Genomic DNA, 27,378 nt, shown 5'->3' on the forward strand with positions numbered 1-27,378 from the left:
TGTTGTCCCAGGCTCTTTGTGACCCCAGATTTTAGGAAAGTCTTTACCCGGACAGGCAATAGACCAGGCGTTTTTGGCTTCCGTTAAGCCAGCAGTCTCAAAGTTTGACGGGGAAGCCCGCAGAATCTTACCTATGAGAACTGTTGTGATATGTACAGAAGATAAAAACGCCGGTGCGGATATACACGAGATCTTGCGTACCCCTAAGCCGCCGTACCGGATTGGCAGAGACACTTGGGCCCACGATTCTTCAGTCAGCTGTAAATTTAAAATTGATTCCAAATTTGTTTTAGTCATGATATCTACCGGTGTCAATAAATTTTGGAATGTTGAGAATGAACAACAGCGGAGTACATACGTCAATTTTGGCACGAAGAGACAGAACTTCATGATTGTTATGGCAAAATGCGGGCTAATTTCAAGCAGTCGACTCTCGAACATTTTAAATTTAAGAATTGAAACCGAAATATATTCCTGGAAGGATTCCTCGTAAATTGGGGACCCCAAGAGGTGAAGTGAGCTTTTGTCTACCACCTACGCCCGGCATGATATTCTCGAACTTTGGTTTAACATATTCCTGGAAAAGAGATTCATTCCTAATAAAAAGTTCGCACTTTGCAAAATTTAGATCTAATCTAATCATAATATGAAATTTTGATCCTTAGTTACTTCTTGCTTTGTTCGAAATGTACAATTGAACGTATGTTGGTGAAATTTTATTGAATTGGTAACTAATAGCAACTGGAAGTGTACTCAAAGGTGTGGCAGGTCGGGTCGTTAGTCACTTCTTGCTTTGTTAGTAATGTATAATTAAATGTATTTTGGTGAAATTTTATTAAATTGGTAATTAATAGCGACTGGAAGTGTACTCAAAGGTGTGGCAGGTGTCGGGTCCTTAGTTACTTCTTGCTTTGTTCGAAATGTACAATTAAATGTGTTTTGGTGAAATTTTATTAAATTGGTTACCAATAGCGACTGGAAGTGTACGACTGGAGGTGTGGCAGGTCGGGTCGTTAGTTACTTCTTGCCATGTTCGAAATGTACAATTATATGTGTTTTGGTGAAATTTTATTAAATTGGTAACTAATAGCGACTGAAATATGCACTAAAAAGCGTAGCAGGTCGGGTCGTTGGTTACTTCTTGCTTAGTTCGAAATGTGTTTCCGAATATCTGTTCTAATTGTATACATTAATTTTTAAATTATCAGCATCACTAATTAAATGTTTCTTATTTTTTAAATAAAATGGAGTACGAGTAGGTATTCCTGACTTTCATCTAAGTCAATTCTTATATTTATATGACCAATTTGCTATAATTCTTCAACTTCAAAACAGGTTTCGAGATCCTACTTTTCTGTACTAATGAAATATATTTGATCAAGTATTATAGCTCAGTTTATGTAGGTATTCTTAGTTTCTGGTCCGCGTTAAGTTATCCCTCACTTGAAATATTGCATATTTCATTAAAAAAATGTTCTATTGATTTCTCGGGTAGCTACATCGACCGGCGCGGGCTGCGATGAATGTGTTGGAGTAGGCTGAGCTATATAGGGTCAGTATTCGCAAGTCTTATTTTAGGAGGAAGAGTCCTTAGAGTTCGCGAACTTCTATTAAATGCGTCTTACATGTTTTTCTATTGTCGACCTCATTAGGAACAGCCAAATTTTTTGAGTGAAAATTACAGGTTTTATAGATTTAAACCTTAGCATCTGAGAACGTTGCACAATTTTGTTCAGTGGACATGTGAAATTATCTAGAATATTTTTTTAACACATACCTTAGGATGTCCCTTATATGGGCAAAAAATTTTTTTTTTTTTTTTTGGCACGCATACCTCTCAATATTATTATAAATGCTAAAAAAAACAGACCTGCAAAATTTCAACACTGTGATTACGGTAACCCGTGCCGACTTGGCTTCAAAGTTCGAAGTATTTTTTAGTAGGCAAATGAATACTAAGAATTCAAACGTACTCCCAAATTACTAAATTAAATAGGAAAATAAGTAAAAACAAACATACAAATAAGTTTTATTACAATTATTTGGGATACATTTTTCGCAGAGTAGCTTTTTTACAATCAGGATATAGCTTTCTGTGTTCCTGAACACATTGTAATAAAAATTGTTTCTGCTCTTCATCCGCCGTAATTAATCCATGAAAATCTTGCATCAGCTTAACAGCCCTTTCTGCTGTGTCGTTGACTATGTACATGTTTCCAACATACACGATATGGATTGGGCTTGCAAGTAATGACTCACTCACCGTACACCCATTCAAATAGGAATATCCTCAAAGAAAACCACAGCAAGGCCTTCATTAATCATCACTCCTTCCCTTCTAGGCATGATCTCGACGTATCCAATTATATTCTTATCTTTTGACATGGCAACGGCACTCGCACCCCCTACATTACTCATTGTCAAACCTTCAGCATAACCATCACTCATCATACCCACAGCATTGAATAGCTGGTTCTTCGCTTTCTCAACATCTTTTGAGATTGTAACATCGGATAATTCATAGAAAGCGATATGTTGTACGCTCAACTGCTTGCATTTGTTTATGACTTTGCGGTATCTTGTCTCAGTTGCATTCCTGACTCTAGCCTCCTCATCTTTCGGATATCCACTCGCACCTTGCTCACCTTCAGTGAGATGCTTCAGCGCGTCAACATTAAAGTCCCGATTAAATGAGTTAGGATCAGTTCCCTTCTCCTTCTTACTCTTCTGCTCTTGCTTCTTTCCAATTTCCTTGCGTCTTGCACCAGTACTCTTTTCCTCCCGTACTTGTGCTCTGGGACGTCTTTGCAACTTTTCGGGACTTTCGATAAACAATTGCTTGAGAGCTTCTAAATCATCCTCAAAGTTAGTACGATATCCAACTGGACCAGTAACAGTTTCAATATGACTGACACTGATTCTTCTAACGTATCCTTCTTTATCCACGCCGCTAGCAAATGGATTTTTATAATCAGTGCTATACGGGTGCGGTGTAAAGAAGCCGGCATAGCTAGTGCTCTTCTTGTCCAAATCGAATAACACACGAGAATTAATGAGCGGTAAGTATCTACCCGCTCCTCTATAGAAAACAACACGGTTTACAAGATCGGAAGTGAGAGAAACATTTTCGTTGGTCTGAAACGAAGCGAAAAATTCCTCTCCGCGGGGGTCTATTTTATAGCTCGTCACAAAGAGATTTTCACCTCCACGAGCGATAGAGAGTAGTTAGCAAAATGCATGAGAATTTGTTGCATTTTGATGTCTCTTGGTTTTCCTTAACAATCTCGATGTGATCATTCAACTTTGGTATTTCAATTGTTTGACCTGTCTCACAATCATTTAATATAGGATTTTGAGCTCTTTCTTGAGATTCGCTCGTATCAGTGGCTTTAACGTCTCCTTGAACTGAAGGTGGACACTCCAGTTCTAAAGGATACAGGTGTCCGATAGACCGAATGAAGATATTGTCTCCTACCTTAACATGTGCTACTCTACAGAATCCATCCGCACTTCTTATAAGTTGGACAATCTTGCCAACCCGCCAGTTGTTTCTGTTGTTGTTTTCACCTTTTATCTCGAGCTCCGGTATAGGGGTTTATCATTTAAACCACTGCTTCCATCTACATTTGCTTTATTACATTGATTGTTTCAATTACAGTGCCAATTAATAATCAGGAATATAACATCAATTAATCATCTACTATCAGTAGTCACAATCCGTACGAAAACTCTTATAACCTAAAAAGTGAAGTGCCGCCAAATCTGACGTTTACTGTTGACATTCGTTAAGCCCATGCACAGATCCCGAGCGATGATTTGCATTCTATTCCCCGGTTAGTGATGGGTGCACTGCAGTGGGACTAAAAAACTTTAGCAGGTCTCGAACAAGTGATCCAAAGCACAGTATAATAAAGAGTACTATCGTATCCAAAGACACCAATTCAATTCAATTCAAAAAAATTATTTCAGGTAAAACCCATAGTAAAAGAATACAATTAAATACAATAAAAGCAACAGAATTTAAGCATTAAAAATCGTCAATAAAAATTAAAAATATTAAAAATAAAAATAAAATTCAAAACATTAAATAAAAGTTAAAAAACATAAAAATTAAAATTATTCAATCTATTCCGAATTGGTCTGTAGACTGAATTTACGGGAAAATCCTAGGTGTCGCCGCACTCCGAGTTTTTACACTTAGCGGTCAGAACAAGTTTTACTCGGCGCGTGCGGAACTAAATTAACGATTAACGGACTCGAAGAAATTTAACGGAAGTTAACGAATCCGTTAACATTTTTTAAAGTTAACTTAAAAGTTAATCCGTTAACCAAAATGTTAACTTCGTTAATTAACGATTAACGGATTAACGAGTTAATGCCCAGCTCTGTCTACAACATACTACACTATTATCGAAAACAATTAACTTAAGAAAGGAAATGTGTAGATTTTTGTAAAGTGTGTCATTACTTTTGTGCCAACCCAATATTATAACGGCGAGACATTTGATACTTTTGACAGTGCTGAGTGACAAGCGGTGGGGAACGAGCCAATAGGAAAAGACTTAAACATCAATACCAAAGTGAACCCCAAGGTCATCGCCTCATCGCTACGTGTGGCTACGTCCACATTTCGTTCTTCGTAGATGAACGCCCGTGGTTACCTATTATTTCGCTTGATTGTTATTTTATTTGATTGGCGAGAAATAATAGGCTTTTTTATTTTATTTTATACAATACACTTATGAAAAAAACAATTAAGTATAAAGTTTTGAAAGTACATACGCTTTTACCGTTTAGATTGAGTGATAATTATGGAACAGAATTCGCTCTCGCTTTGTTCGCGATCATTTTCATTCTGGAGTACTGTAAATAACTTATTATATCAGATCGCTCAAATAGTGTAATTTTTCACGATTTTATTTTAGTCTGCGATAAGCTTCCCATTAGTACTAAATCCATTGACATAGCGTCAAAAAATGGTGTTGAGAATACGACTCGAGAAGAGTAGGTACATTACAACCTGTCTTCCTTATATTACTGTTCAGAAATATGGGACTCTAATTAAGTAGTATCAAAAAATATTTTCTAGTTTTTGATTCACTTTGAAAACGAAATAAAAGCTTTAACTTAAAAAACCTTATTTTATTTCATGTATTCATTTATACTCTGCTGCTGGTTTTTGAGTGTTGTTTCCGTTTTTTGCGGGGTGCGCTCACATCATCCTCACTGGAAATCGAAAATGTATAATATGAACGACGTCGCGGGTAATCAGAAAATGTGCGATCTTACACACTGTCATTAGATGAATAATCTTCACGGTAAGTCAAGTTGCTAGGATCTTCTTTACAAGGTGTTGGTCAGATTTTGGAACATTTTTACAGTTCGTGCGTTCATTTCTGTAACCAAAATGAAATGTACGTATGTATCATGTTATATTCTGAAGAAACGCATGCTTTCGTAAAAACCAGTGTAGTTTGTAGGGGAGAGCGGGGTTCAACGTGCCGATTTTAAGAAAACGAGACATATTTCGCATTAAACTGAAAGATATACTTATACTATGTAACGTAGATCATGTAAAATTTTATGTAGTTTTTGTACCCATATGCTATTTTTAGGTAAATTTCATACAAATTATTTTATGGCCAATTTTATACGAAAAGTCAGAGGAGCACAATTTACCCCATCGTGGGGCGACTTGTGCCGGTAGTCGGGCAAGTTGTGCCGCTTCTCCTTAAAGTATGTAAAAACCGATAAATCCATGTGCAAAGGAACAAAACAAAACAATAACTCGGAAATACAATTTAATCATCAACATGGTAACAGTCTTATAGCTTAAATTAGCATCTTATGTTTGACTTTTGTACTTTATAATGAGATCAATCAGTTACATATCTATTTGACTCAATAATTAAACATAAAACTTAATACTATGTATCTACTTTTATATCTACTTTAACAAAACAAGCATTTTTCTTGTTTTTAGATAAATATTTATCACAAACAATTCAGTTTTAAGTGAAAATCAACAAATAAACCATTTTTTTACCATTACCTAATCAGTCAGAGTCAGAGTAGTCTGAAAAGCAATTTGGGCAAGTATAAGTCACACAATTTTCGTCATGCACGCACTTTGAGTGTGACCACTTCTTACATATACTGCATTGAATCCATTGTTCTCCTGGTTGGGAGTTCGAATAAGAGTCACAACAAATAAGGCAATAGCACTCGTCGTCGTCTTCTTCATTTTCCTCTTGCAGAACTCTTCTTTTTGCAGTATTTTTTCCGGCTTTTGTTTTTGCTTTAGTTTGTTTTCCTTTTCCTTTCCCTTTCTTGCTTGTTGTAACCTTTTCAATCCTTTGTTTCTTGTTGGCCTGTTCTTCGGCTATTGCATTCTTTTCTGGGGTATCGGTAAGAATGGCGCTTTTCCTGACTCTCCGTTTGTTTCTTGCCATGGTCCGAGGTGGAGCTTTGGGTAACGGTCTGATGATTTCTGGTGTGAAGGGGGGATCTTTAGACGTACCTGGCTGAGGATCGTCATTGCGAGCTGTAAATTCAGTGCCGGAAGTTTGAGCATCTTGATTGGAGCTTTCTTGAAAGGCATCCGGGGCGGTGTCTAGAACAGTTTCGTTAGCACTTTGTTGCAGTCCTGATGGGCCAGGTGCAGCTACTACATCTATGGATGGTTCTGGGCGATCGGTGACAAAAGACGGAGCAAAGTCTGCATCTGTAAATACATTGGGATCAAATGGCCAAACACCAGTTTTCTTAAAAGAGTTTGTGATGTTTACTGGTGTAGAAGCCAAAGACCAAGCATTCTTTACTATGCCAGGTATTTCATAAATTGATATCACTTTTCCGGGATTATTACGCATCCAGTTTTCCTGTGCTTTTGCACAATACGCTTTGAATGGGCCATTGATTCCAACATCGAGTGGTTGAAGTCGATGAGTGCAATGTGGCGGGAAAGATAGCATGACCACATGGTTTTCTTTAGCCTTCTCAATCACTGCGAGGTCGATATGGGACGCATGGTTATCTAGTAGCAAAAGCACAGGCTCTGTAGCGGTAGGCTTTGTATATTTTATAAAATGATCTAAATAGATCAAAAATTCCGTGCTTGTCATCCAGCCAGAACTGTTGCCAGCACCAATGCACTCCATGGGCCCGTCCCTAATAAATATATCTTTAAATTTCAGGCGCGGGAAAATAAACATTGGTGGTATGCTGCTTCCTATTGCACTAACTGCCAGTTCCACAGTTACTAGTGTACCACGCTCAGCTGACACGATGGCACCAACTTGCTTCACTCCCTTTGCAGCTACAATTTTTTTTGGCTTTAATACCGTTGTTACACCCGTTTCGTCCAAATTCCATATTCTCGACGGTGTAAAACTGTGTCTGAGAAGAACGTCACCAAGCTTATTGAAAAAATTGCCAACGTTATGCTTATTAAATGATGTTGCACGTCCCGCACTTGTAGCTTCAGGGGTCCTTATGGATAGGGAAGAATTTCTCTGCAGGAAACTTGTAAACCAGTCTTTACCAGCCATGCGGTTTTTGTGCCACGAAGGGGGAATATTTGGACGATTAAATTTTATAGCGCATTCGTAAGCAAACTTTTTTACCTGTTCAGGTAAAAGTCCAAAGTATATACTGGAACATCTTAACAAATATGAAGCTAATTCGGCCTCCTCTTCAGCATTAAACACCAACTTACGGGTGTACCCCACTGCAGGTGTTTCCCCAAGCTGTAATTTCTTTATATATCTTTGTAAAGTGGTATGACATATTTCCAGCTCACGGGCTACTGTCTTTAATTTTCTGCCGTCTTTTATAACTGCTTCAGCGGCTTTTTGAAGTAATTCCCGGGAAGTGGTACCCCTGTTAGTCTTCTTTTTGTAAACTCTCATCCTGACAACAATATAAATAATGATCAGAACTACACGGGGTTAGTTGTGCCGTAAACGGGGTTCGTATAAGCAGTTCGGACATATTTCCTTTGTAGTTATTGTTGCAAGTTTCGTCTCAGGTGTCATGCCTAGAAACTTCGAGCATCGAAATAACTCATGATTATAAGTGCAACAAGGGCACTTAAAATTGTTGCTTGATAATGCTTGATTATGGCAATTCATTTTAGGATAATTAAAGTTATACGAAATAATAGTATGCAAATTTCAATTATGCAGATTCATTGTTATGCGAAATAAGAATTATGCATGTTTAATATTATGCTTATTCAATCTTATGAACAATTATGTTATGCCAAATCTGTTATGCCAATTCAAATTATGCGAATTAATGATAGGCGAAATAGAGGGCTCGGACAAGTCGGATTTAAAGCAAGATGACTCGTATTTAGAAAAATCAGATTTGAGGCAAGAAGACTCATACAATGAATTAATGATTCAAATAGAAGATGTCAGAGGGCAGTGTGACATACTACATAAGCCAGCCTATATTGGATTCGTCAGCGAGTCCCGAGGTACAAATCAAAATGAGCACTTGAATTCCCCGGCAAGTGAGGCCGAGAGTGGCAACGCGCCTCTATGCTGGGCCTCGTTAGCATTGTGCTGCAATTCGTCTAGGAGAAGGAATACTCCAAAATATAACCCTGGGAGATGGGCCTCGTCAGCATTGTGCTGCAACCTATCTAGGAGAAGGAAAACTCTGAAATAAAACCCCCAATCCAAGGTGTAACTGTGGGTGTCCCTCTAGATTCCTAAGAACGTTTGTTCTATTATCACTTGGCCTAACCGTTTTGGCCTAATGGACATGTAACCTAATAATCTATTAGCTTAACATCAGACTTCGCATTGTGTAATGAAAGGCCTAACCTTTATTTTTCCTATTTATTATTACTATATTACTTTATTTGCTATAACATTTATGATCATAAAAACTTTTGATCTATACTATTATTTCATAACTTTTTTCGCCTCATATGTATTAGCCTAATATATAATGAGCATAATAATGCTTGCCCACATATTAATTGGTCTAAAATATGTTAGGCTTAATGATATGTGGCAGAACAACTAACTAATTTAAATTTGTGTGCAGAATTGTTGCCTTGCCGAATGTAAGGTGACCTGCGAAATTACATGGATAGAAAAATTGATTTATAAATTCACTATGCAATGCATAATATGTATTTTTTGCAGATCACTGTACAAACCTTAGCGGGACGTAAGCTGACTTTTGGTGAAAAAAAAAAAACAACAATAAATCATAATATATAAATATGTATTAATGAGTAACAAACCATGAAAATAAACATTCTTAATCATCGTTTAATACTTGCATAGAATTGTGTGCAAATTGTATTTATCACCTAATTTGTGATGTTCCATGGTTAATGTTAATGGCACCTTAAAGCGGAAGCAAATAACAAAAAAAAAATTCTTTAAGTACTTGAAAATTTAACACATGAGAAAAACAAAAATTAAATTAATTTTAAATTGACGGCAATAGCCTTCAATAGTTCACTTTTTGATGTGTATTCAGATTGATTATGTAGAATATTATCTAGTCTTCTGTTCTGGTCGTTTAACTTCTTTCTCTTTGATGGGGGTACATAAGCGCCATTATGATTTCTTTTTAATTTCTGCTGCCTGTTCGCACTCACCTGACCTGCAGGTTGGTGTTTTGGAAAATTTTTGATTTTTAACTTTAAACCAACAGTTTTCCTCGGGGTGGTAGCGAGTTCCTTTATTTTCAGCAGTGCAAATTGGGCATGGCTTTTTTTCTTCGATTTTTTTAGGTTTTATATTAGAAGATGCAGTATTCTTTTTATCATAATTGTTCCTCCCGACCATGTGCTCCAATTTACCTAATTCATTATATAAGTCTTCAGTCTGTTGTAAGGTTTCTCGATCGATCTTGTCCGCTACATAATTTGGCAGACCGAGTACTATAAGATCAACAAGTGTTCCAGTATCAACTGATTTTCTTATCTCCAGTAACAGATTCTCTTTCTTTAAGGCATACTCAAATAAAGAGCCTGTTTGGTATTTAAAGGTAAGAGCATATCTGGATTGAAAATCCACCAGATCCATTTGGCCGCGTCTGTTGAAATCATCTGATATCAAAGGCTTAACAACAATGCCTTTTTTGGGAAAATTTTTTTTTGACAAACAAGTTTTGCACAGGTTTAGAAATATGGTGATGGCAAATATGGGTACCACATACTTGTTTTTTAGAGCATGCATTAACTTGTCTCTACGTCCGTGCCCAGTGGAAATATGAGCTTCCATTATTACGTTATAATATTGCTCTGATGAGATTATCTGTACAACAGGATCTGAGAGATCCTGTCGCTTCGTGATCAACATTCTTTCATCTCCTACATTCATGACATCGTACTTCTTGGCGTGATAATAGTGTTTGTTAGATGGCCGCCGGCCTTGAGCTTTTATAGAAACATATTCGTCCAATAGTTTTATCACATTTTTTATTCTTAAGTTTGTCCTTCGAACTTCTTACTGTTGTCATTGTGGCCACTGTAATAGTTTTTTAACTGTAATGAAAATTCAACGAGATCTACAATAACCGGTGTTTCAGAGTTGTGCTGAAGATTCGACATTGTAATGAAAGTTTTTATCACTTTTAAGGATCATACAGGACACAGCCATGCACTTTTAAAACTTCGATTCGACCACTAAACTTCTTAATTCACTACACTGTTTGGTTAGTTGTCTTTTGTAATTTACTGAAAGTTATTATTATCAACTCGAAAGTCTAACAGATATTTAATCACCAAAATAACACAGAATTTACGTTGAAAGATAGCAATGAATTGAATATGGCGGCGCCCGGTGTAGGACGTTTAAACCAATCAGCGCTCGAAGTGCGTTCCTTCGCACGGCAGTTCACAATTTGACGGTTTTGCTTCGATAGATTATAATCTAACGAAAAATACTCCGTTAAATTGTGAACTGTACGTTACGGTTCACAATATTTCGTCAGTTCATAATCTCACTAGTGAGATTATAAACTAACGGTGTTTACAATTTTACGGTGACATATATATACCTGCTCTAAATATACTTGTCTTGATACTTCTCAAAAATATGTTTTCGCAGCTTGCGCTTGAATGTAAACTTAAATTCGGCTTGTCGTATATCAAGAGGCAAATCATTCCAGAGGCGTACTCAAGAAGCTTGTCATACCTACATTGACTCCTTTAGCTTTCCTCCATACCTTTTTTGTCATTATATTTTGCAACATCTAAGGCATACATTTTAGATTTAAGACCTACGAACTCTTAAAATTTTACCATTATTTTCATCTTTGAAAAATCCTTATCGTTTTTTAGCTATTAATTAATGGGAAATGGGAAATTACATTTTGCCTATGAGGTTAGCTAAGCCATATGCCTGCAAACACTGTGGCGAAAGTTTTAGAAACAAATCTATCTTAAGGAAATACATTCAGCAAGCACACTTGCCGTCAGCGCCAAAACAGTTTGCTTGTGATTTTTGTAGTTCTACATTCGAGAATTTAATGTTTTAGAGCATGAAAAAATCGAACATGATGTCACAAATTTCATGTGCGCTCATTGTGAGTATTCAACAATTTCCAAGAGAAGTTTGCGAGCTCATTTAAAAAGTCACTGCAGTTCCAAAAGTCTGATTAAAAGCGATTTACACAAACATCAAGCAATATACCCCGTAGACAAGAAGACACACAAACCTACACACCTAAGAATAAATAGAGTTGAACCTTATAAGTGTAGTTATTGTGACTACAGGTGCAGTGATAGATCAACACTAAGAACACATGAAAGCACACATACCGGAGAGAAGCGTTTTCAATGTAGCCACTGTGATTACAAATGTAGTCTGAAATCAAGCTTACAAAGACACCAAAACTTTGATTCTAATATCCGTTCTAACTGTATCTATGTTAACTCTTAATTATTATTAATGTATAAATAATAGGTATTCCTTTCGTCTCAGTCAATTCGTTGAATCACCCATTTATTTGCTATAATCGTTTCAATTTTAATGCTGTAACCTGTGTGTACCTGACACTACGTTTGATAGGCAAATGCAAACTGTTGTCTTGTTGATGGTGTAAAGCCATAATTAGGTCCCATTTTATATCTTTTCCCTCAGGAACATATACGTTTTTGTGGTTCCCAACAAATTTCCTTTAAGTTTTATCACATCGCAAGCATCTAGAAATACGGCAACTTCATTCCCATCACATGACATGGTTGAGGAAATGTCGTCTTCATGTTATATTTCAAAATTGCAACCTTATATATTACATGCAATTCAAATTAGTTTTACAACCATCAAATGTGCTTTACATTTCAAACAACAATCTCGACGCCTATGTCATGGCATTTTTAAAGAATGACTTTTATCATATTTGACTTCATTTCGTCAAACTATGTATAGCGTGCGTTGGGTTGGGATGAATGCAATTACTATTAAAATTGGATGAACCCTAATAATTGCATGGGCAAGCACATCTGTCTAAACTGCTTACGGTCTAGGCGCGACGGTATTCGTTACATGGATTCTTTGATCCAAGCTCGAGGGCTCGTTGGAATTGCGTTGCTAACCGCGAGCTAAAAGTTGTGCAATCCGTCCGGTCCAGGACTTTTCCAGTTCTGGGCCGTACGGATGGCACAACTTACGTCGTCGGGGCTGATGGTGATAGCCCCCATAGGCTCGATGTTCTCGCACTCACGTTCGACAACGGTCATCCACTCACCCTCAGTGTGCTCCGGCAGCCGCACGTCGGACACACGAGGGTCGGTTTCCTCCCACCTTCAGAACACCTTCCTTTGGTCGCTTTGGAAAAGACGATTCTGCTGGAATCGGTCCACACGCTTTCTGTAGCGGCGAATACGGCTTGCCCGTGCATAGACTTTCTGCTTCAGAAAGTCGATGCGCTCTGTGACATTGGCTAAATAGTCGCGGGGCCTGATGTCCGTCCCCGCAAACGCCTGGTTCACAAAGCGCATTACTCGGGGGTGATTGTTACCCCCCCTGAAGCAGATCAGCTTTGCAATGAGAGTCCTAAACGAGCTGATACGATTTATTATTATTAGGTTATACATTATTAGTGTATAATAACGGGTATTACCACCCCTAGCCCTACTGACACAACGTAAACGATTTGTCATCGATTTTATTAACTTTCTGATGTAATGATGTGATTCCCACTCCTCCAGCAAGACAATATTCAACTCGTCGACAGTGGCTGGAGCAGGATTCCGGGCCCGAACGTTACTCTTCAGATGGTCACACATGTGCTCAATGGGGTTGAGATCCGGGCTCATCGCTGGCCAGACCATGGTATCGATGCCCACCTCGCGAAGGTAGGCAGCGGTGACCCTTGCGGTATGACAAGGGGCATTGTCCTGCATTAGCATGAAGCCCTCATCAAAAGTACCGGCATAAAGGAACGACGTGGTCGTCTAAAATCTCCGTTATGTACCTGGTAGCAATCAATCCATCGCCACGACCACCGCCAGGAACAAAAACCAGCTCCGTCCGCGCATCGTACGAGATGCCGCCCCAGAACATGACTGGGCCACCTCCCTGTCGCAAGCCTCCTGGGTGTCAGGTTCACTGCCTTGAGTCTTCTTCTCATGTGCCCTTATCATATTTCGGATTAGATGCAATGGTGAACGACGTCGTCACTGAGCGAACAGTTAAACATAAAATGACAGGCATTTTAGTAACATCAAAACGTGTTTTGAGCCGATTCTTAAAAAAAAAGGAATGATTTCCTATTACAAGGTCAGCCTCTTGAGAGATCATTGGATTAAGATTGTTATCACAGCATCAGACTCAAGCCACGGTTTGGCACATCCATTGGACGGGTTCTAATTGCCATCGTCGTTGCATTGATGCACGGCCTCAAAGCTTTTATCATCACCAACTGAAATTCCAATTTTGACTTTCATTTCGCTTTTCTATTTCCCATTATATTTTTTGAACCAATGGTTCACGATCTACCTTTAGTATCTGTATCAAAACTAGAGATATCCAGCGTTAATGTCAGGAAATCTGTTTGATGAGAGAGTTTCCATTTTTTAAGCGGCTATTTTTATCGGTACTTTTGTCTCTGGTCCTGAATTTTTTCGCTACTCCATACATAATGAAGCAGAAAATAACTAAAGAACGGTCATAAATACCTAAATAACCTTTAATATTTGTATTGATTCGCATATGTATAATTGCTTTTCGATATTTTTACATACACGAATAGTTTAAGAGTGCTGATATTTCATAGATTTACTTATTCATTCCCGGTTCTGTGTTGTGCCTACAAATAAACAAGTTCGTAATTACACCTCATTGCGGATATTCTCTTACATGATCTTAGATCATTCATTACACTGTTAATACAAATATATTTTCACCAAGCAGTTAAAAGTATTCACTTTCTTCATATATATTAAGAACAAAAAAAAAGAACAAATTATCATTAGTTCATAACATAGAAAAAATTAAACCACAAGTGACGTCGCGGTGGCGGTGGGAGAAAGCTCCGCGCAAAACGTACATTTCTCAAGGCAAAGTAAGGTTTCCTTGATTTAATCCTTTTTATGCCTGTTTCCTTTGTGATTTCTCTGAATATTTTAATTTGAACCAAAAGGCGTTGGTGCGTCTTGCTTCGACGAGTAACTAGTCGGTATATCCTGAGACTATTGTTAAGGGGGTGGTTCAGATTGGGAAACATAGATTAATGGTGATGGAGCATGGTTGATAATAATGTCTAGGATAATAAATAATCCTACATTAGATAAGTATTTCCTGCATCTAATACGACAAATAAATCTCATGAAATTAAATGGTGGCTCTCTGCTGCGTCGTTTGTAGTTTACTTACCATTTCTATTAACACCATAATATCAGGTTGGTGCATAAGTTCTTAGACACTCAAACACATTTATTAAAAATAATTTTATTGTATTTCTCATCACGGAACAATGGTGTTCCGGACCTTTGGGAGGTGTGCGCGGGGCCGAAGCCAACGCTTAGAGGCCCTTTTGACACTTTAATGAAATGTAAGGGGGGGGTACACCGAGTGGGTGTTGCCCTTACCCGTATCATGGGACACACGCAGAGGCAACACCCGCCAGGGTGTAAGGCAGTGGCGGATTTGCAGTCCTAGCCGCTTTAGGCCCCAGGCCATGTGCCGCCCCTTTCTCAGCACCCATAATTGTTAACTAGATACAAAACTTAATTCATGAATTTAGTTTATTCCCACTTTTAATATTCGGAAAATTGTTAAATAAAACTCTAGTTTAATAGTAGGTATTAATATTTTCCGAGGTAACTGACATTTAAAACGGTTTTAGGTTTTGACTGCGCAAACAAGAAAACGATCTTTCTCCTGTACAGTTACTGACGGGTGTACACACATACATGCGAAGAGCAATATCTACGTTTGGGTAAATGGTTTGAAGACCTTCGGTTCGTAACCATTTCAACAAACTCACTGCACTCTTTCGCTCCTTATTTTTTAATGCTGCAGTGAGAACGAAAATGTAGACATTCTTCTATAAAATTGTCTTCTATGTCAGTAGAATAAATCATTTGCAACGCCTTGGCCTTATCCTCGACTTCTGAAATGCTTAGATTCTTCAAGTCGGTAATAAGGTAACATTTATTGTAGAGTAATTTATAGGCATGCCGGCGTCTTTTCAGTTCTTCAGTCAGTTTCAGATATATCCGGAGTCGAGTCAGTGATGAGAGAAAAATATTTTGCTGTTAATATCTCCCTTACAATTGTCTCCAAAACTTTGTTTCCTATTAGTCGAATGAATTCTTCGCAAGTTGTTGAAGAAAGAACTCGTAAATCCTGAGCCTGGATTTCCATAACGTGAAATGTGTTTGGCTAAGAACGGATCGAACTCGGCGATAAGCTCTAAAGACATCAAATAATTTCCATTGTGGATTGATCCAAATTTTTCGTCATGTCCTCTGAAAGGCAAACCACGTGATGCAAGTGCTTTTACGCATGCAACTACTCTTTTTAAAATGTTTTCCAGTAATTTATTTTTTCATCTAATTGCATTGTTAATGCGCGGTCAATGCGACCTAACACGTTGCTTCGTTCTTTCATATTCAGAATATAGCGTTGCGTCGCGAATGTCGTTACCAAATTAGTAAAACACTTAATCCGCTCACTGCAATTGCTATACGCACACTGTTGACAAAACTATCGCAAATCGCAGACACGAGTGTAAATAACAATAGGTAGGCTATATATTAAACTAAAAATACTTATCTTTTCTTTTCGGAAGCATCAGAAGGCTAGGCACCAGCTCCATGGTGGGCGGAAACGGCAGGCATATCACAAAGTTCACAAATCCAACAAATGTTTATGCAATAAATTATGCAACTGGTACGAATATTACTAGTATCAAAACAATCACAATCACAACTACAATTAATTAAGTTCCAAATCTCAAAGAAATCACAACAAGTCAATCAAAGCCCATCACTAAGTTATGAGAAACGAAAACGAATCCGTGGGTCAAGTGGTACTACTCGCTTAATCACATGGCACGGTTATGGGATAGGGCGCGGTCGCGCGTCTCTATTCATCCATGTCCCAAATCTTAATGCCCTCTGGGCACCTCAAGGAATGCTTGCTTACAACAAATATCTAATTTCATTACGTACCACATCGGACCATATCCGCCCCGTCTCAAAGAACAAAGACATTACTGTGACAATTCCGCTAATGCTGTTAACGTAAACATTGGAACAGAAATGTGGGGCATCTCCACGGGCCTCAGCCACTATAAGGTAGGCGTCCACAGGCCCGCATCGCACGCATCGGATGCATCGCATCAAACGGATAAATTTTTCACAGTGCGTCCACTGTATTAGCAGCGTACGGATTACCGAAGGTAAGTACCAGCATACGGATTGACGATGCCAGTTCATTCGGATTTTCGTAGTGAGCGCACGTGTGGACTCTGGGAGAATGGAGGAAAGCGATGAAGAACAATTGGCCGTTGTAGGTTATTTTGTTTGTTAGCAGAAGAGGAAGAATTGGAAAAAAAGCTAAAAAAAGAAAACATAGTATTTGGATACACAACATATTCAAGAAGAGATCGGAACATGGAGAATATCACACCCTATTTCCTGATTTGTTGAACGATGACGCAAAGTTCTTCCAATATTTTCGCATGTCGCAAGATAAATTCATTTATCTTGTTGACATCCTGAAACCACATTTACTGAGACAGAATACTACATACAGGGAGGCTATAGGACCAAAAGAAAGGCTTGCTGTGTGTTTAAGGTATTTATTAAAATTAAACAGATTATGCATTATTTCTTATTAAAATGTAAATATTGACCGAGAATCTGAGTATGGTGTCGAAGCGATGGTTGTGATCTTGTTCATAGCAGGCGAAGTAAACATCGTTGTATTTGAACGAGTAGGTGCCGGAACCATTACATTTGAAACAATTCTCACTCTCTCTATTTCATTTGAACCAGATGCCGTAAGATTAGAATCAGAATATTCAGGATTGATTGGAGTTGTCGCAAGCCTCATCTCCACGTTGTTAATCATTTGAAACAATTGAGATTTGATTTGAATTTGGTCTTGTAAAGGAAAAGTCTTTACTGTTTTAGCCATAGTAATGACGTCGGGGGCTGAGGCAAGGCGGAAGATTTGAAATAGGAATGGTTTAGGGTGGATTGTGTGCTGGGTGGCGGTGGCGGCGGCGCATGTGGTGGCGGTGGTGGCGGCGGCAACATGGCGGACAGCTTCTGCCGTTTAATTGGCGGTCCTTGTATTCTAAATACATTTCTTCTGCACGCCGGAGGAGGACATGCGGAAGTCGACACCGAGGGCGACACTTGGTATGATTCTATCAGCGAAGCCAAAGCTGGGTCTTCCTCTGGCTCTAGAGAGACAGCCGCCGATGTCTCATTACTGTCGCCCTCCGTCTGTGTCGACTTCGCGACGAATTTTTTGCGGAACTGTTTCAAATTTATTCTCTGTTGCTGTACCGCCGATGTCACTTGTTTTTTGTCGACTTTGTTAAGGTCTTTAACCACCTTTACAAAGTCGTCTTTCTGGTGCCCCCCCAAAAAATACGCCGGGAAGACCTCGACGGCGCTTTAGACATATTCAATTATATCCTCCTCCGGAACTGGGGGCAAACTCGCCACCGCCATTCTGAGTAGTTGACGCTGCGGTCTGACAATTGCGTCAACTAACTCCGAAACCGCCACCTGTTTTTTCACTGACCTGTCTTTATAGGGGTTCCATTTGAACTCATACGCAGGATCGCATGATGGATACCCCACCATGCGATCCTGCACAAGGTAATTGCGGGCGGCCCCGATCACCCTGAATAAGAGTTCTGTCCTGCTGCCAGTAAACTTGTCATTATACTGAGTCTGAAAATAAGTAAACCGCAGGTACTCCGCAACATTGGGAGGCAGACGGATATTCTGGAATACTTGCGCCCCCAGCTCAAAGTCTTTTGGAATGGTGAACAGTCTTATTAATTTGGTGGGGTCGTCCTCTACGGCCCCCGTCAGTAGCGGCCGCACAAATGCCGCGTCATACCACTGGGGGTTGTCCTCTACCCAACAAGAGATGAGGTTTTCCAAACAATAAACGTCATTACATATCTCCCTGGTTAACAACCCCCTTTGCGTATAGACCGCCGCTTCCAGTTGAGCCACTAGTTTCGCCCTCGTGCGCTGTACCCAGTCTTTGAAATATCCCATTTCTACGAGGCAATGGTGACGAATCAGCATCGTCACCATAGGCGATGGAACCCTCCGCCTCCGAATTTAAGTCAAAGAATTGAGCGCCGGGGATATCGCTGCCATTATATTCTTGGACTATTTCTATTCGTAAATCCCCGGCACATTTTTGTGCCTCCACATATTGCCGCAACTGTCTAAGCCACGTCCGCGCTTTTTGCGCCAACTGGGGGCTATCGGGGTATCCCCCCGCCAGAACATAGGCAAAAAGTGATTGTTGTTCATCGTGGCACGGGATGAGGTGGCTTGTAGTTTCATATGCTTGTACATACGAGGCACTAGGGAATGCCGCCAGCTTTTTCATTCCGCTAAACGTCCCGTGCCGTGCCATGCCATTAAATACTTCTTGTATGTTACCAGGCGCCCCTCATTGGCAACAATCCTTTTATTGCTTTCAGGTCTAAAAGGACCGTTGAGTTCGGCAGCGCCGGGTCGATCGTTGCACCCGTATGCAATTGTACGAACTCAACAGCCGAACTGGAAAGGTTGAAGGATTTCTCCAACCTTTCCAGTACCGCCGTCGGCGGAGCTTTCAAGCCGTGCTCACAGCCGTAAAAATAAACCGCCTCAATGTTGGAATGTTTCCTTAACATCGCCCCTAGGCGAATGTTGAGGTTTGCCTTAAACTCCTCCCAATCGGACATGGCAATGGATATTTTTACCATTGTGCCGGTGACGTATAGGTTACCGCAATTTTTCTTCGTCACCGACCTCGGCGGAAGATCGGTCACGGCGGGCACCACGACTTCCTCGTAAAACAGTTTTTGATACTGTATGTTACATGGCTCTTTTGAAACCATGAGTAGCACCCTGACCACCTCAGAGTTAGACTCTAGCAAACGAAATTCGACCCACCTTTTATCAGAAATGCCGCTAATATTCGGATGTCGGGTGCGCAGCGCGTCCAACATTTTAATATTCCGGCATTCATAAAAAAGCGGTCATTCCCGAATACTTGAGTCTTAGTCCCAGGTTTAAGTAGGTCTAGGGTGCGGCCAATGACCACAAAAGAGTCAATGTCTGACCTTATATTAACTGCCGCCATGTGCCGCCATCAAAATAGGAATCGTTACTGGTTCCATTTTTAACGGTTCCAGTCACATACACACACACACGCACAAACACACACACAAACGCACACACACACGCTTACACACGCACACAGTTACACAAACAGCCAAAACACAACTTTAAAACAACAAATTAACAATAAACAACGAAAACACAACAAAAATAACAAAAAACTTTAACAAAAACTACTCCAACGACACTATAACAAATAACAATTAATTATAGCTTTCCTGAAAATTTCTAGAACCTCAGACAGCAATAAGTACATGAAACGAGTCATAACATTTTTTTGAAATCACCTATAAGGTAACCTCGGTTTGACAAAATGAACCATTAATCCCACTCTATCTCGGTAACGGTTAGTCGCACATATAAAAACGTATTTGACATAAAATGCATGGAATTACGAGTTCTTTACGACTAAAGAAGAAAAAACCGCATGTTCAGTTTTTCCGACCAAAATTTTCCAGAAAACTGAAAAAATTACCCATTTAGGTCCACTCTCTCTCGGTAACGGTAAGTCGCACAGGGAAACTTAATTGACATAAAATGTATAGAATTATGCATTCTTTACGACAACAGAAGAAAAAAAGTGAAAAACGCATTTTCAGTTTTTCCGATCCAAAATTTTCTAAGTGCCTGAAATAGTGAACATTAAGCCGCTCTACCTCGGTAACGGTAAGTCGCACAGGGAAACTTATTTGACATAAAATGTATAGAAAGATAATAATCCTTTATTTGGTCATTTCAAATTTCAAAATAAATACAATAAAAAAAAACTTAAATTAAAACTAAACCCAAAACCCATCCAATAAAAACAAAATAGATCGTTATCAGCAGCGCAGGCTTCGTCAAGTGGACATAAAACAAATCAGCTACAGGCTTTGTCGACTATGTACAAACGAAATAATCCGCAACAGGCTTTGTCAAACTTAAACACTAAATAACCTAGGGTATGGTGCCACCCCGGACCGCAGCTGGCCCAAAAGTTCCCATAACACTGGCCGCGTTGCCCCGTTGAACAGCCAGGGAAATTTGTTGGACCAGGTACGATCCGGAACGAGGATCCCAACCCCTGCTTCTAAGCCGCCGACCGCCGACCCAATTCCCACACAAACTCTTTAGCCTCCGCACCCCAAGGACCTGCAGTCTCAGTCAAGACAGAGTACTTTGAGTGCTTCTGCTTCGCAGCATATTCGGCAGCCGCACCAGCAGCACTGATGGTGTGACTCAGATGGGACGGTGCAAAGGTGCTAACGCACGTTGCGTCCCATAAGAGGCACCGACCTTTCTGCCAAGGAACCAACGTAAGACCATCTGGCTCTTGCCATCATCACGGCATAATCCCGGATGCTCCAGGACACAGGGTACATTGGCAGAAACCAAAGCCCTGCGGATAATCTCGTTTATCGCGTGGTGACGCGAAAAACGCCCCGCGCACCTCTGACAACTAAGGCCATGGTGACCGTCCTCCTGAACCATCGCAAACCTTCGACCCCAATCGTAAGGCAACTGCGATCCTCAAGGAATCATTATCCAGCATCGTGCTTAACTGGGGGGATGGCAGCGCGTGAAGCCCGCGCGTAAGGCCGCATCTAGGTGGGAGTCGGGAGCATGGCTTCACGCGCTGCCATCCCCCCGACTCCCACCTAGATGCGGCCTTGAGGCGCGCCATGTCCGAGCCGACTGCTTCACCCAGCAAATCCGCCACTACCCTCCTGCATAAGATGTCGTCCCAACCTCTTTGAGTGGCAGGATTTCTTGGCGGATCCGTCCCCTGACAAATAGACGACCACTTGCTAAATGCCTCCGCAGCAAAAGGTATCTGGGAATTGCCACCATAGTCAGATAATATCCGAGCGATAGAAATAGGTAACTAATGCAATGATATAGTAACATTTGATATCATAACATTTGGTATATATTTAATGGATCATTTGACATAACCATTGTTTGGTATAACCACAAAATATCTACTTCTATTTTGTATAATAATTATTTCGTATAACACTTATTTATAATAACCGTTTTATGGTATAACTATCTATTGGTATACGACTAGTATAATATAACAAACAGTAAAAATCATTTCATGAATTAATTTTATTATTTTTGAAGGGATCACAGTTCTAACCTAACCTAAAATGAGCATTAATTATAAATGCGAAAGTAACTCTGTCTGTCTGTCTGTCTGTCTGTCTGTTACGCTTTCCCGCTTAAACCACGCAACCGATTTTGATGAAATTTGGAACAGACAATCTTTAGACCCTGAGACAGAACATAGGCTACTTTTTATTTCGAAAAAAAGGGATGAAGGGGTTGAAAAAGAGGTTGAAAGTTTGTATGGGATTTCTTAATTTTAAATGATAAAACCATGAAACTTTATATTTTAGCACTTGATAAGAAATCATTAAACATATATTTAAAGTCACATACAGGTCGAACGCGATTAATTAACATTATTTTTACCTTTAAAATAAACATGGTGGGAAATAAACATTAACTAAAAGCGGGTAGATTATATTTATTTGTCTACCCCGAACATTTATATAAATTAATATCGGGTAGTTTTGTGTTGTTTACATCTCCGGTGACATTTTGCTGGGACGTCAGTCTTCCGCGACCACGGCCAGTGCAACCTGGCCGAAACGTTGGGAAAAAAGGTAAAAATAATGTTAATTAATCGCGTTCGACCTGTATGTGACTTTAAATATGTGTACAAAGCGCGAGAACTTAGATTAGATTAGATTTCTTTATTTCATGATAAAAATTACACTATAAATTTGCTACATGTCAAAATTATGTTTATCTTCTCATCATGATCGTCAAAAATTACATAATAAATTCCAAATAAAAATAATTGTGTCTCCCAAATGAGGATTGTCATTTACAAAGAAAGAAAATACACATGCCAAGCTAAATAAAATTAATAAATTAAGTTACAATATCATGAAAGTATCACGAAGCAAGAAAATATTATATAACAGAGAAATATAGGTATAATTATATCGTCGGTCATTAAAAATACAAATCCATGTACTCATTTACAGAGTACATGGGGTTATCTAACAAAAAGTTTCTCAATTTGCGCTTAAATGCTTCGTCACATGGCTCATTTCTCAGATCGGCAGGTAAGTGCTCATAGTAAGTACTTATTAAATAAGAATTATACAAATTGTTAGTATAGGTATTATTAGTTGTTATATGATTCAATAATTATATCAAATGATCGTTATTACGACTAAAATTATATCAAGAAAAGTTATATCGATCGATACGCACCCTGGTGTAAGGACTATTTGAGAGTTAATGGAACCTAAAATGAACTGGGCTATTATTGGATGAAAGTAGGGCTGCCATCTCGAATTTCGCCAAACCCGGACATTTGGCGTAAATCGCATTTTTTCCCCGGACGAGTCCGAAAATAATATTTTTAAAACACAAGACCTTTAATTTTCATTCATTTATTTTTTAATTTCAAACAATGTGTAATTTGCAATAAACAATAACAAAAACCAAACAACTTTTCTTACAAAAAAAATTGTTTCTTTTTAGGGTTATGTACCACAAAGGTACAAAAGGAACCATTATAATGCGACTCTGTCCGTCTGTCTGTCCGTCTTTCACACTACATATCTGGAGAACTACTTATGCTACTGATTTGAAACTTGGAATAGTTATGAACATTGTTAACCGCTATAAATTGAAAGTATGATTTTATTAATCAATATTAATTAAAGAAAATTGCCAACAAAAAGTGGAGCAAACTCTAAATCTCAAGTTACTAGGTCAAGTGAGAAAAAGCTCAAATTGTAACGTGTTGTTAAGTTTAGCAAAGAAAAATTGTGCTATTCATGCTAAATATTACAGGAAAAATAAAATTGTGTCTGTATCTTAGAAACTTTTTTTTTAATTGCCAAAAACTTTTCAACTTTTTATTTTGCCACCCTTGCGGATGTATATCGTATTTCAAAATTATACGAGATTTTTCGTAAAACATTATCTTTCAAATAAGGCAAAAACTGACGAAATCGGTTAATATTAAAAAGAAATTATCCCTGAAAAACAATCATACTATAGGTACAGGTCACGCAAAATACTTAGCGAATAGATGATGGCGCTATACACAATAATGCTCATTAGTACCTTTACTTCTTGTCAAGTCATTAGAGTTATATGAGATGAGATTATTTTAACCATTGAAAGTTTGTACGGATACGGAACCCTCGGTCGGTGGGCGAGTCCAATTCGCACTGGGCCGGTCTTTTATTGTGTAAACAGATATTAGTTAATCAGTCAACTTAAATTCGCTGATAAATTTATTTAAGTATTTACATGAAAAGTGTCCGGGTTTTCCCCGGACACTTCTTGACACCCCGCCCGGACGGCCTCCAAACTAGGACAAATCCGGGGAAACCCGGACGGATGGCAGCCCTAGATGAAAGTGATTGACTAAATACTGGGCTATGGGATAAAAACCGGACGCCTGCCTAATAAAACGGTATCCAATTTTATTTCTGGCAGACGGTGACTCGGTGATTTTATTTATTATTAAAGAAATATTAATCCACAATATAATGGCCGTCATGTTCAACGACATGTAACCATCTCTCTGGCAAAGACATTATGCTGTGTTCCCAAAAAGCAGGAGGCTTGTGGTCAAAACACTCGGCGATATCATCTTGGAGTTGTTCATAGTTTTCAAACTTCTTCTTCCTTAGATGTAACTTTAGAGCCCGAAACAGACAATAGTCTGACGGCGAAATATCAGGACTGTATGGAGGGTGAGGTACCACTGTCCAGTTCAGCTTTTCTAGAATATGGCGGACAGATTTCGCAGTATGTGGTCAAGCGCTGTCTTGAAGAAGTGTTCAGCTTTTCTAGAATATGGCGGACAGATTTCGCAGTATGTGGTCAAGCGCTGTCTTGAAGAAGTGATACAGACAGCCTTTTTGGACGCCGAGTCGCTATTTCGGAGGCTAACTTTTGCAGTTGCTTTCCATAAACAGTAGCGTTAATAGTCTGCTTCTCGCCCAACAGTTCCCAATAGAGAATGCCCTGTCAACCCCAGAAAACTGATAACATTATCTTTTCAATTATCTTTTCTTGTCCATGACGATCTGGCTTTGGTTCCGTTGACGCCCTTTCTCCGCGTGGAACCCAATAGGCCTGCCGCGTTTTATTGTTTAGTGAACTCAGGATGCGTCGACAGTCGACAGTGACAATGGATCTGAGAAAGTTTTGTCTGTGTGGTTGCAGGGGGAGACTCGCATATGGTCACGCGTGCTGCGCGCCTGTCTGTCAAAGCGTGAGCTGTTCACCGACTCAATGTTTTGTGGTAGCCCATTGCATGAAGGTCCCGAATTATAGTGGAATGGTCGTATCAAAAGTTCCTTCTCCAAGTCTCTGGTAGTCTCATCCGGATGTCTTTCCAAATGTGAGCGTAGAAGGCCCTCGTTGAAGAAAACTGGCCGACTGTGGAATGAGTAATAGTGCCTAGTCCAAACGCAGTGTTAATTTTTTCGGCCGTTGCTGATAGCGTCGATGATGGCGTCGGCTGATAGATTATGCTTGTAAAGCATGATCGCTCATAGTTGACGCGGTTCCATTTTGAACTACACTGAACAAGTCGGATCTCGCGCGCCCTGTTATAACCACTGGCGTAAAGCTCCTAGAAGATTCTGTTGAACCTCTAGATTATTCTAGCGTATAACCGAATTGAAACTTAGAAAAATTGCACCGAAACCCAAGTGTCCAAGGATTTGTGCACCAACTCAATAATTTCAAGTATTTGTCATAGTGTCATGTTGGGACCGGAGGACCGAAATTAAACGAGAAGCCGTCTGTTAAATACTACTTTGAGTGTGGGAGATTTTTATATTAAAGGAAAAAATGGAAAAATTTACGCTTCCGGCGGGACTTGAACCCGCACCATTTTTGCAATCCGTGCAATGCTCTTACCAATTGAGCTACGGAAGCCACGCCGGACTTCGCAACCCATACTAAATTAATTTAAGGAAAAAATGGAAAAATTTACGCGTAAATTTTTCCATTTTTTCCTTTAATATAAAAATGTTTAGAATCGTTAGCAGACGTTTCTGCTTAATAAAAATTAATTTATGTGTGGGAGCTTAATTAACTAGGTTACATTTGGTTAAGTGGAGGGGTTAAGCGTGGTTGGTGACTAGTCATGTGACAACCTAAATTCCATTGATACCATACATGGCTTTGCGAGCCTTGTATAGAAAAGAATCAGCCATCCATTACACCCATGTATGGGTCCTCTTACAATTTTTACCGACATAGTAATTAAGACTGCAAAGCGGGTTCTTCGTGTAAGATTCCACTATTCGTCACTATAAACACAGAACTGGCTCAGCAACGCACCATCAAGCCTTGCACTCAGTGTGGTGGTCTATCGGCAACTGCCGCCTCCCACTCCTCAGGTCCTGACGTCTGCGCTTGAGACAGGTTTTAGGAACATCAATACACTACACTTCGTGCTATTTATTATTATTTTACGAAGCGTTGCAGAAACAAAGTTCACTTCTTTTTGCGAAAAAAGACTCACTGACAGCCCGCCTTCGCGCCATTGGGGTTGCCAACATACAAAAATATATCAATCTTTGGGTAAATATATGAGATATTTAACATTGTCTTACAAATATTATATAAATAATTTGTGAAGTTATGAGATTCTTAACACAATATACCTAACATAAAGGATACCTAGTTATACCTATATTCCAATGGGTAGTTTTCATTTCAAGCTTCTTAATGGCATCTTCTTGTTTTTTACCAAAGGTGCTTGGGCTTATATTGTTACGTCACTTACAAATTTTCTCTCCTCCATCTCCTCCCTCCATATCAGCCATAGATCGCTTCTGTAGGCGACAGCACGAGGCTGGAACCCCTTCTTCGAAAAATAGGACAGGTTCTTGGATTCTAGAAAAAGCTTGATAAGGACGTTACACATTTTTTATTTCTAAATTACAATACTTGGCCCGACAATGGAGCGAGAGCGACCGAGGTTAGGTTAGGTAACCAAATGTTTAATGATTTACTAAATTAAGCTGACTGTATTATTCAATAAAATATATATAAAACAAAACTACGACAACGATAATTTAAATATGGAACGTGATACTACATACATTTCATATAGAAACTAACCTCACTACACAAGACAAGACAAGAGACGCCGTACCCAGCCAGGACATGCCTGCTCCGGACTAGCCGGCGTACCAGGGGGCGTAGTTTTGTGGGGAGTGACACGCTCAGGGATAGGGGGAGGATAGTCAATCAGCCGGCTATGCAGCCTTGAGCCAATATTGGAAGGTAGGAGGGGTAGGTTAAGTCATTAAAGGAGAGCGTTAGAAAATGAATATGTCTGTTCCTCGTTTCAGTTTCGATTAGCTAACTAACTTGTTTCGAGTTAGCTATATGCAATATAATCTTAGAATTCTGGCTGCTCGTCGATTCGATGGTCTACTTCTTCTTCTGATTCGCTGTCGGTCTCTTCTAGTGTATAAATTTCT

This window comes from Leguminivora glycinivorella, chromosome 18 (assembly GCF_023078275.1).
Source record: "Leguminivora glycinivorella isolate SPB_JAAS2020 chromosome 18, LegGlyc_1.1, whole genome shotgun sequence".
Taxonomy (NCBI): domain Eukaryota; kingdom Metazoa; phylum Arthropoda; class Insecta; order Lepidoptera; family Tortricidae; genus Leguminivora; species Leguminivora glycinivorella.